Source organism: Chenopodium album, chromosome 10 (assembly GCF_948465745.1).
Source record: "Chenopodium album chromosome 10, dcCheAlbu1.1, whole genome shotgun sequence".
In the NCBI taxonomy this organism is placed as follows: domain Eukaryota; kingdom Viridiplantae; phylum Streptophyta; class Magnoliopsida; order Caryophyllales; family Amaranthaceae; genus Chenopodium; species Chenopodium album.
The window spans coordinates 23,371,485-23,384,632 of NC_137843.1; the positions used below are offsets into that span (position 1 = coordinate 23,371,485).

Here is a 13,148-nt window from a genome sequence, read left to right on the forward strand (position 1 = left end):
ACTATCTTCCTCCCCTTGCTCTCCGCTCTCTGCTTGACCATCCTGTGAAGAAGAAGAAGAAGAACTCCCTAACTGATGACTAGGAGAAGGGGGATTTTGCCCCACTGGATTTTTGAAATAATAGTCATGGTATGGAAGGTGGAGTTGTCGACAATGGGCTTTCTCGACCCTAACAAGATAAGAAATCAAAAATCTGTAATCCGGGTACCATTGTCCATAATAGTCCCTATATTTGTAGTAGTTCGGGATGTCCCTGGTAAATAGAAATCAGAAATTTTGTATTTGACAGCATAATAAGGAGGCTTATCAGGCAAGCAACGGACAATCATAGTTGATATACGATCAGGGCATATCAAAAACCCTGTCCCTTAAAACATTGCTCCTGTAGAAACAGTAAAAGCGAATCTTTTGGACATAATCATAGGGATGTTCATTAGCTTTCTTAGTGAGAGTGCCTAGTTTGGTGTATCTGCTAGGAAGATTCGGCATCCTGTAAATAAAAGGCTTAGAAAAGAATTCCCTTTCCCAAAGAAAACAAAATAATACAGTGCTTGCATGAATTAGGTTCAATGTTCAATCAAACAATTTTTTTCTTATTTCTAAACACATAAATACATATCCTCAAGCAATATATTCACATGATTAAACATCCACAACCTAATATTAATGCATACAAGAACATGATTATTTCTAACTTATATGCCCAAATTGTTTCCTACCCATTCTCACCAACATTCTTTAAAAAAAAAACTGTAAACACATAATACTTACCTTAATCCTTGCTTTCCTGCAAAATAAACAAACTAAAAAAATATTTTTGACTCCTTTTTAATTTAAATTTTCGAAAATAATAGGGAAAAATACCAAGGAAAATTCGGCCCTCCCCCCCCCCCCCCCTAAAAAAAATTTCAGACATTCACAAAAATAAAAAAAAAATTCGGACCTCTTAAAAAAAATTCGGACCCTTTTCAAAATAAAAAGAAAAAAAAATTTGGGTTTAAGTTTAATCATTTAAATATTTGATCTTCTCAAAATAAAATAAAATAAAATAATTCTCCTAAAAAATTTTCACCAATAAATAAGTACTTGGCCAAGTTTAAAATTAAAACACTTTAAAACATGTTTTTGGCTTCAGTGGTAATAAAATCTCAACCAAAGCTCCCAAATACCACTTTGTAACACCCTAGAAACTCCTTTCTTTTAAAATACCTATTTTGCCCTTTTAAAAATTTAAATAGGAACATTTAAGATATTATCGCCACCAAGAAAACGGTTAAGGCAACTATCAAAGACACACAGCGGAAGACTCACCTTTAAAATAATTTAAAACGACTCAACTTAAAAAGTCAACTCACGAAAGTAATGTCAAACCAAAGTAAAACAAAGTCAAACCTACAACTTGGAACCATTGTAGGCCCTTAACCAAATCAATTCAACTTAAAAATTTTACGTTAGTCTCGCAATAGAAATGTCATAATATAAATAAAGCAATAACACATCATATATTTATGGAAACTAGCATGATTCGCTCTTCACTCATGCCCACCATAAATGTGCTTCATCACCTGAAAAGCTTCTCTCTACTTGTTTCCACTACTCTCCATTAAAAATGGGTCATCATAGGGCCAAGATAAAGACAAGGCCAACAAACACACAAAACACACAATCAACAAAGCTGAGTACATAAGCATATTTAACACACTAACATGCAATTACCTATCAACACATAACTTACCTTGTTGCACCTGTTTTTCAAGCATACAACATTCAACAAACCTTTCAACTCGACAACTACATAATTTTTTTAGCATTGATTACGCATCGAACGGGTTTCCCAACTAACCTCCCCCAATAAATGAGGTTACCGACACGGGAGCTAATTGTGTCAGCATCAATAACCACTCGTAAGTGGCGGAATTCCTGCACATAATAATAATAAAAGAATGTACAGCGTCCTGTACTCCAGTAGAAGTTATGGTTAAATATAAAACCCCATAACTCCCCCCATATGTTCATACTCAAGGTATATACGTTCCAAGAGTTTTGGTGCGTAATCTCTTTCACTTTACGTTATTTACATATTACTAAACTTGGTGATGACTCAAACCATAATCATTCAATCAACAATAATTATTCAAACAATCAAACATACCAACTTAATTCTTGAATAATTAGTGACCACATAATTGTTGAACCCTTTTTAAATCTACCTCGGTGTCAATGACACTTTAAACGCATAAAGCGCCACAAATCCTATCCCTCGGTGTTAAAAACACCTTAAGTGCACTAAGGCACCAACATACAATTTATTCCTCGTGTACATAGACACTTACATAGATCTTTTCCCATGCTTAAAGCATCCATAAAAATTATATGAACCATAATAAAATTTTCTTTTAATATTCCAAGCCAAATTAAACATTTAGTTTAATTAAACATGCTCTCGATCATGCCATAAATAAAAGTGTGGTTCATATACACTATTCCAAACTATTATTTTCCAACCATTAATCCAACACAAATAATTCATGTTTCGATATTCAATCAACAATAACAACCAAATCATAATTTCCATTCCAAATCTAGCATGATACTACTTGTAATCAATTAAACACATTTAGCATGCTACTACATCAATAAAATTATGCTAAGTACGCGAACGTACCTTGAATACGATCTTAATATTGCCACGACTAATAAAAATCACTCACTTCGAAATCTCCTACAATTTTAAATAATAGAGGAGTATTAAAATCCTCTCTACACAAATTTCCAGTAATATATACTATTATTAAACCCCTCATAATTTAATTAAAATAAGCTGAAATTATATGTAAAACATCATACTTTAATCCCAATTAATGGGTAATTAAAATTTCTTAAAGAAACTTGATTTTTAATATACTACCAAAAATCCCAGCATTATATTTTTATGAAAACTTGCTGTAATTAGGCTTTAAAACACTTAAATCAAAGGTTTAAACCATCCTATATCATAATCCTTCAATAATTAACAATTTGTGAATCTAGGGTTTCAAAATTGGGGTTTTTTTTAATTAAAATTAAAATCTGAAAATGAAATTACATGCTACTTATAATCAAACATCATAATCTAATCACAAAACTAATAATTAATAATTAGATCTAGGATTAAATTTATTTTTAAAACAAAAGAATAATTTTTTTTTTGGTTCGAAGATCCGGGCAGCAGCCACGGCACCACAGCCGGCTGCCGCCGTGCTGCTGGTGGCCCCGCTGCTGCTGCTGGTGGTGGCCGGCGGCCCACCGGCGGCATAGTAGAGGACGGTGGTGGTGAAGTCCGAAAAAGGGGAAGGGGAAAAAGAAAGAAAAAGAAAAGAAAAATAAGGAGAAGGGAGAGAAAGTTTACCTTGGGTTTTCTCCACTTTGGGCAAAGTTTGATATGCCTCAAGTGTTAAATATTTATACCCTTTCTCTAAAAACCCTTCTTCCTAAACTTTCCCTTTTTAATCTTTCCTAATCCCTTTCCTAATAAAACTTTAGTAAAATAAAACTTTCTTAAATAAATTCCCAATTTAAATAAAATAATTAATTAAATAAACTTTCCTTTTATAAAATATTTCTAAACTTATTAAAATGAATAATTAAAATACTATAAATAAAACATTTCAATTTATTTAAATACTTCTCAAAACACTTATTTTAAATAGAATATGTATAATAATACGGGGTATTACAACTATCTCTATATTTAATTACTTTTTCTAATTTCTCCTAAAACTTCGCGCATGGAAAAATGGAGCAAGTATTTAAAAACGAAGGGAGAAATATTTTATTATTAAATAAAATCTGATATACTAAGTATAATCGAAGTATTGAATAGAACACCTTAATTAAGAAAATGCACAACATTATAATAAGCTAAATATACTAGTATGATTCGTTTATATCTCAACTCCTACATTAAAAATGCAAAGAACTACCTTCATACTATAAGAACGCGGACACATTCCTGAAGATGACTATCTTCTTTCAGAAAGGCTACTTCGAGAAAGTTGCATAAGTATTGTTGTTGGACATGTTTTTTATACATCTCCATGCTTATTCACCCCCTTAATGACTCTAAGTTATTCATAGAGGCGAAAAAAACCAAAATTTATTTAATGGTTGAGCTCGCAGTCACTCTGGAAGAGTTTGTATAGATCTTCCAAATCCTATGACGTAATCTTCTCCACTAACATTTCCTTCAAGGTTAGATGATGATCTTATGCATTGAAATAGGAGGAGATTTTTAGAAACAATATCATTGATATTTGAAGCTTCAAATCTACTTCCTAAAAATCATTATGTTCATCGTATGGTTTGATTAGAATTTTCATCCTTAACAAAAGGGCAATCCACACGATATATATATATATATATATATATATATATATATATATATATATATATATATATATATATATATATATATATATATATATATATATATATATATATATATATATATATATCGCAACGACGGGTTTTTTCCATTTGATATTTGGATGGTATGTAAGAGTAGAGTTAGTTTAACTAAGCTTAGTGAGGAAACTAACAAGTCTAAAATTCTCGCAAGGTGCATGGAAAGAAGGAAAATAGGATGTGATTGGAAGTTTAGAACTTATTATTATATCAGTCACTAAGCCTTATTAATAAGGCATGCAAAATTCTTCAAAAAAAAAAATAATAGTAACCCATACAATAGACAAACAAAAATAATTGAAATACACAAATTTTTATCAGACAGATAAAATAGTACATAATCTTTAGTGTCTAATCATTTTCTAATCTATTCTAAGAAAACAATTTTTTTTTTTAACTTAATAGGTAATATATGAGTGATGTATTTTCTACAAATTGGTTAGCAAATGCCTGAATCTAGGACTCCATGAGTTATTTTTCTACCATATCCAATTCAATTCAATTATTTAATGACGAGCACTTTATTTAACCTAGCAATAATACGGAGTACTTACTATGAATACTATATAAGAAGTATACTAATTATCATATTTAGTTTATAAGTATTATCAATATTTAATTACTATTTTCTCTAACTATCATATATATTCAGTTTATGTTTTATGTTTCTCTTATTATAGGAAGACTATTCAATACATAAAAATAGTGATTTAGACCCTTCATTTTAAGGAGAAGATCTTATCCATTCATTCATTTGACCATGATTTTTTTTTTTAACCTAATGTTAATATAAACTACTTTTTTAACATTTAAAAAAAAAAAATACTTCTCCATTGGTAATGTACAGTATAACTGTTTTGTTCTCCATTGACGAATAATAATACCAATATTTACAACCTCATAGGTGGTTTTGTTGGAATTTAATTTCCATACACATAATACTTTGTATATAACACTAGGTCGTTAGGAGTTCGATTAAATCAATTATAATCAAATAGCATATGATAAATTCATTGTAGCATTAAATCGCAAAAAAAGGAAGCAGAGGAGATGACGATTGATAGAATTTTGGCAAATAAAGTTTTAATTTTGGACTATCATGAGGATTAGAGTCTCTTTAGAGAGGAAGAAATATAGCAATTGATGGTTTTGCATGCAAAAGAAACACAATAGATTTATTACGTAATTTTTTAAAAAAAAATGTTTTAAGTCAACTTAAGGAATGACATGGAATTTATACTCACAAATAATGTACGGCTAAGATTTAATAATTATAATGGCTACAATATTATTATTGTAGTCATTACAAAATTGTTCTATATAAAATTCGTGATTTTATATACAATATGGAGTACATATTATTGTACGTATCATGCATTAAATAAGAATATACAAAGTAAGTATTGTAGATTTAAAATATTAGTCAGATATGCCACAATTATTTTATGGAAAAAGGTACTCCGTAGATTTTATAGAGAATGATCAATATTTTATATGATTAGGAACTTAGGGATCGATATAAATGGTTGAGGTACTTGGGTGTGAATTGTGTAATCAACATAATTATCACTTTTAAGACAAGTCGGAGTAATGAAATCTCCAAGTCGATCTTGAGACCCAAGGTAGAATGGAGAATAGTGTTCCATTTAAGTCGTCCGATTTAAATCAAAGACCATCCAAAGCTTAGAAAAACTAAACTTCTCTACCTTAATCATGACTTTATATATTTCGTATAAGTTTGTACTCCATTGAATTCATAAAATTGGCTTGTTTATCTGTTTGTCTTTATCCTTTAAAGTTGTGATGCTAGGTTAGTTTGATCATTGACGATGACATAAGGTAAAAGTTATTAAAGGTAGATAGTAGTTTTTTTCGAAAAAAAAAAAAAAAGTTAATAGTAGTATTAGTAACAATGATCTTTCTTTTCAAGTAGTTATCTGTGTTGTTTTAATTACTCAAAAACTATCAATCCCTAGCTATTGCTGAATCATAAGTATTTTTTTTTTAAAATAATGATATGAGTAAGTTTGTAAATTATGATTTGTGAATGATATTTTGTCAGAACTTTTTTGATAAAATTCATTTTTGTGAGAAACTACCTAATAAGAGGTAAAATGTTACTTCGTATACAGTACTACCTCTGGCCAGATTTCCACCGATGACAAGATTTTTTTTTTTTTTTTTGGCATTTTTACATCATTTTATCTTTTAATTAGATAGTTTTTACAATAATTTTTTTAATTTGATAAATTAATATTTCCTAATTTATGCTACCCTTCGTCCTCCTTTCTTCTACTTTCCCTTAACGCCCATACAAAACTCTCTCCTATCTCAAGATTCTCAACCCATTTACAAGCATACTACATTCATTCTTTGTTTCTCTTTCATGAGTCTCATCATCCTGTTCTTCGTATCCTTATGTAGAGTTTTTAATAAGAGTGTTCAAACATTTCTCTTACTAGTACTAATATTGATATAGAGTTATGAGAAAGTTTAAGAGGGCGTTTGGTTCGAATAATGAAAACGGAGTAGAAAGAAAACAAACAAGAGGGGAGAAAGGAATCATTTAGGGCTTGATTGGCATTGTTTTTGGTTTTCAGTTTTCAGTTATTTTGAAAATCAAAAACCAAAAACAAGAAACAAGAAAAAGGTGTTTCCACTTTTCTGTTGTCAGCTTTCAGAATTATCAAGATTTTAATAAGTTTGACTAATTTTTTATTCATTATATGACAGATATCATATTATTTTAAAAAACAAAATACCAAAAACAGAAAACACAGTGATGTCAAACGAACCCTTAACTATTAGCTTTTCATTTTTTTGGTTTAATCATGGAAAGGTTATTTGTTAAGAGAAAGGTAAGGATATTTGTTACCCTAAGTTTTTGAGAGGTAACAAATAAAGGGTAGCCATTACCCTAAGGTAATGGTAAATATTGTTACCATGCCTTCAAACCAAACACATGGTAACGGTATTGGTTCAATTAATCTGTTTCCAATTCAAAAAATACACTAACAAAACGCCCCCTAAAGGTATTAATGAAATAACACAACTATTAAAAGTGTTACAATACAGTAATAATTGTAATATAAGCCTCCATCCGTATTTTCTTACTTGTTTCATTTCTCAAGACATGTAATTTTAGTGGGAATAGTAAAAAGTAGTACTCCTTCTGTTTTTTTAAGTGTCCACTTTTCCAAAAAAAAAAAAATTGGCCATTTATTTAAGTGCCTCTTTTCCAAATATATAAAACCCCACTAGTGGAGTAATTAATGGGGAGAAAATTAGTAAATATTTTTAAAAGTTTCCAAATTAATAATACACGGTCTCAAAAGAAAAGTGGATCAAGTAATAAATACAGAGAGAGTATAATCACTAGAATATACAGAAAACGATTACAAAGAATAAAGATTTCACAATGTATAAATATCATTAAATGTTGTATCAAACGCACTTACGTTAATTTTATTGAAAGACGATTAATATGAAAGTAACTTTAACAATTTTTATGATAACTTTAACTCTGTTAAGAGTAACAATTAATTTGTAATGAGTTTAATTTATTTTATTTTGTATTTTTAATGAATACATTTTATATGCAATAAGCTAGTATGATTACATTATTATTATAAGTATTTTTCCAAGATTAAATTTATGTTAGGATATAGTAATGTTTATAGTATATTAGGGTAACTATATATACATATATATATATATATATATATATATATATATATATATATATATATGTAGAATCAAGATATGTGAGAACCTAGGTCTATAATAGGAACTAGGAACTCATCTGGACTGTTGATCGCGCTCTATCTAACAGCTGAAATTTCACCCGCCTCCTTAAGGGCATTTCGTAATTTCGAAAGTTAAATGACCTCCGTTCTAATTCACACACACGCTTCATTTTTTTTCTCTCTTCTTTAGATTTTCTCTCTCTTCCTCCAAGTTCTCTAAGAGGCGATATTTTTTCTCGCTCTTCCATTTCTTCGCTCTTCAATTTCTCGCGATATTCTGTTAAGGTACGTAAATGTCAGTTTAATTTTTAATTTTCTCGATTTTGATATATGTTTTTGCGATTTTGATTGCGAAAATCTGATTATGCGGTTTTTGATTGGGAAAATTCGATTGACTTGCTATGGTTTTAGGCTAGATAAGTATACTGGACAAGTAAGTTATTTGATTGTGGTTTTCTTGTGTTTAATTGATTTTTTATACAATTGTTTGATTTTTTATGCTTTCGAGTCTGAAATTAGGGTTTTTGTTATTTTTAGTTCTAGCAATTTGCTAATTTGGTTAATTTTGCTGAGACTTTTTTGCGATTCTTGTTAATCTTTCTTGCGATTTTTTAAGGTATAGAGTTTTATTTTAATTTTATTGTCAATTTTCTTTGACTAGGATTTCAGTTGAAATCAATCTGATTTTTTTTTTTTTTTTGGTAATTTTTTTATCTATTTACTTTAAACATTAGAACCTTTACTTTTATCTTACGCCTTTCTTTATTTTGATGGTTTGATTTGCTGGTGTTGTATTTTCGTATGTATGTATTGGTAGCATATATTTGCAAGTGGTTAAAGGTGTTTGGAGAGGAGTGAACTTAGAGTTCTGTATTGTGTATATATACGAGGGTCTATAATAGACTATTCATTTCTGTATAGGTAGGTGTATTTATTTGGGTGGGTGCATTTGGATGGGGTTGATTCTTACCTCTATAACAGTGTAGAGCGTATAAAGAGGTTGCTCTTATAGTCTCAGTAATAGGTATGTGTTTCAGTGGCTATGGTTGCAGTTTTTTTTTTTTGTTTTTTTTTTTTTTTTTTTAGCTGTTGTTGGATTTCTTGGTGTTGTTGAGGAGGGGCAACAAAAGATTGAGTTGAGGCAAGTAGTGATGTCCAAGCGTGTTGTGTTGATGTTTAGGATCTCAAGTACATATCTCGATATGTTTTGGCCTTTGTGTTATAGTGATCATGCTCTTATATTAATCATCAAATAGTGCTACTGAGCAAAGTTGGGGTTTTCAACCCTCACATTCTTGCACCACTTCTATATATTAAGCTTTGGATGAATGCAGAAGTAAGTAATAGAAAATTTGTAGCTCAATAAGATCACATTTGTGCACAGTATGTAATATCAAATAAAGCTTACATCTGTGTGCAACCTTAAGAGGTGTAACAATGTTATGTATAGTCAAATCACTAAACTATTAATGATAATATAATCATCAGTATTTCTAAACAGATTTCATGCCCCTAATGAATCAACATATTATAGGTGGCTATGAAGTGTAATATATGCAACTAAATATATATATCTTGCATGTTAAACTTGCAGTTACCTTTATTGTCAATGTAAACTGATTTACAAGCTTGGGAATAGATATATAAGCTTCATCCTCTGTCATAGTAACATGTATGGTGATCATGAAGGCCATTTTGCCTAATATCCGACGTCTATAAAAAATTTTGATTTACTTTTGAGAATTTTTTCTTTACTTTTGAGTAATTTTTCTTTACTTTGATACGCTTTGTTAAATTAAAGTGAGTTTTCCCTCTTAGCACTACCTAGTGAAAATCAGACGAATTTATGATGTTGAGTTGTTGCTACTAATTCTTTGCGTATTGAATGTCGTTTGTCTGGAGTACAGGCAATATCTCATAACTGATTTTATGGGCAACTAAGCAACCACTTTTCAATATGGAGCAAGTGACTTCTGAGTTCCGACCCAGAACCCAGAAATGCAGCAGACCTTGGTTTGGTGTTTGATGCCTCTTACAGTGACAGTAGACACACACACATACACATATGACAAACAACCCAAAATTCAATATGTATTGCTTGCACTACTATTTTAATCTTGAAACTGATTATTTCAGATAACTTTGTTCTTCTTAGCCAACATTGTATAGAAGGAGAAAGTATGTAAACAAGCCAATTTCTGAGAGTAAAATTTGATAGCAAGTTCAAGAAGTTATCTAATTTTTTCTTTACTTTCGACATTTTTTTGTAACTTTTGAGTTATTTTCATTTACTTATACAAGCCTACTAGCTCAATAGGTAGAGCATTGTGCAAATGCACAAATAAATGTGGGTTCGAATCCCACGTAGGTTCTTTACTGTCCTCGTACGTCGAACTCAATATATTTGTTTCTTATAATTTGATTCAACTCTTAAGGATATGTAAGTCAATGACTCGAAGTTTTTGTGCTATAATGAAGTATCCTTAGTCATTTAGCATTTCAAGCTAGATAATTTATTATTCGTATACTTTGGACCTAATTTGATTTAGTTTAATAATATTTTGATTTACGTTTTAGCATTATTTATTTACTTTAAAGTAATTATGATTTACTTTTGACACATTTTTCTCTACTTTTGATTGTTTTTTGGAGTTTTTTTTATTTATTTATACTAGAGATATATTAATTTAGCTGACCCCACTTATGGGATTAAGGCTTTGATTGATTGATAGAGATATATATTAATTTTTCTAGTTTTCTTACTTACTTTTGAAAGATTTTGATTTACTTTTGAGGTATTCAGAATAACTTTAGAATGTTTTATAATTAATTTTAACATAACCTATGTAGGAATCGAACCTACACCTCTATGCATCCACATAGTGCTCTACCGCTTGAGCGAATAGGTTTACTTTATAGTCTTTTTTATTCACTTTAATTTCTTTTTTTATTTACTTTAGAGATCACTTAAGATTATGATCATTCTATGAAATTTGACAATTGCTAGTCGTCAAGACAAAAGGTATGAAAACCTATGATTCAAATTCACAACAGATGCATCATCACACTTGAACTCCATACATTGACAGCCCATGCATACTTCTAGGAAGCACCATTCTCATTCTTGTAGCCAAGGATTCTGCCATGACAACAACCAACTCTGCATATAATTATTTCCCTATAGCTATAATCTTCCCTCGTTCATCACTAATTACAACACCCAAGCCAGCCCCCCACCTTCGAACTCTGCTAGATACACGTGGCACCCAAGAGCTCCCAGCAGCTGCCCATTCAAACTCCTCCCTAGCTGTCCCAGATACCTATCAATGTAGTTTTAATAATCTCCAACAAGTCAAACAGACCTCATGACTATAATATCTCAATTCTGACATTACTCATTAAACATAACAGAGTTCCTACAATTAGACCATGCACCCCACACCGAAGACACAAATATAAAAAAGTCCTCATTAGTTTACTTTAAGAGATGATTAGTATACTTTAAGAGAGATTTAGTTTACTTTTATGAAATTTATACATAATTAAATAAATTATCTAAATGAAATGGACCTCAGATGGAACATCAATTGTGTTTGAGACTTTTAATCACCATTAACACACAACATATATATGTGACCTCTCACAGGAATTTCATCGAACAGTTGACATGCAAAGTTACAAAATAAGAACTTCTTTTATACTAATAAAATTATTTAACAAAACAAATCACTGAAACACCAAAAAAAAAAAAAAAAAAGATCAACAAAGTAATAGAAAAATTCAGAAATATTACTTGATTTCGCATATAATTTCAACTTCAAACACCTTCAATTACGCGCAACCTCAATCTCTCGCAACCTCATTTTGAACAACTTCGAATTTCAGCAAAATTTAACCTGAAAACACTAAAATAAGTTAGTAATTGCATAAAAAATAGTCCAGACATTATAATTTAAGACATCTCTACAATTTTACACAACTTCGAGCTACAAAATTCACTAAAACAAAAAAATATAATCACTAAATAAATCTGGAAAAATCGTTGATTTTAGACCTAAATTTTGCTAAAAATTATTTATAGACATAAGAAAGTGTAATCAGTACCTTAATTAGACATCAATTTTGCAGATTCTTGTGAAGAAATTTCAGCATCGCACCGAGAAACTTCGAATTTGCATAAATTTTTCGAATTCACACAAGTTAAACCTAATTCAATTTGAGTCGAAAATTGACACAAAATTGGATTCAAAATGTAGATTTCAAGATGTATATGGTCTTTAGCAACATGAATTTCAAGATTTCATGTTCAAGTAAGAAGAATTTGATCTTCATCGAGCGTAAAGAGGTGATTGAACGTTTTTTATGGAGGAGAGAGAAAACGACCTCTTAATTTTTTTAATTCGTGAAACAATTAATATGCCAGATTTAATCACATCCGTCCATTTCTATTTAATCGAGCGGTCGGCATTAGTTCCTAGTTTCTATTATAGGATTGGTTCTCATTATAACTTGGTCAAACACACACACACACTACCTCCGTTTCTTATTATGTGTAACAAAGTAATATTTTATATCTCACAAATAATACCCCTTTATTGCACATAATAAGAAACAGAGTTAGTATATATATATATATATACTCTTAGGGTTAATTTAACCCGTTATATAATAATTTAATAAAAAATTTGTGTAATTAATATGATATCACAATATTCAAGATATTAAAAGATACGAAGTATATTATATCTTTTAATATTATCTCTAATATATCCAAGTAATAAGCTAATCACACGTAGTGATAAACTTGATACAATGAAAAAGTTTATTGTACACAATTTATTTTAAAGTTAAATGAAAAAAATAAAATTATAAAGCTTGATTAAGAAAAACTGAATTTGCAACAATAACACTTAATTTCGGTGTAAATTAATGCTTCAAACAATTATATTTGTAAATATA

General features: G+C 29.8%; 1 long non-coding RNA gene across 1 annotated transcript; it reads right to left on the bottom strand.

Moving 5' to 3' along the window:
- Positions 1-11,115: 11,115 nt before the first annotated feature.
- LOC145563817 (uncharacterized) lies at positions 11,116-12,529 on the bottom strand. The gene is made up of 3 exons (XR_014094618.1): positions 12,294-12,529; positions 11,983-12,085; positions 11,116-11,509 (listed from the first exon to the last, which is right to left on the bottom strand). It is a non-coding gene; the product is annotated as an uncharacterized LOC145563817 (long non-coding RNA).
- Positions 12,530-13,148: the final 619 nt, after the last annotated feature.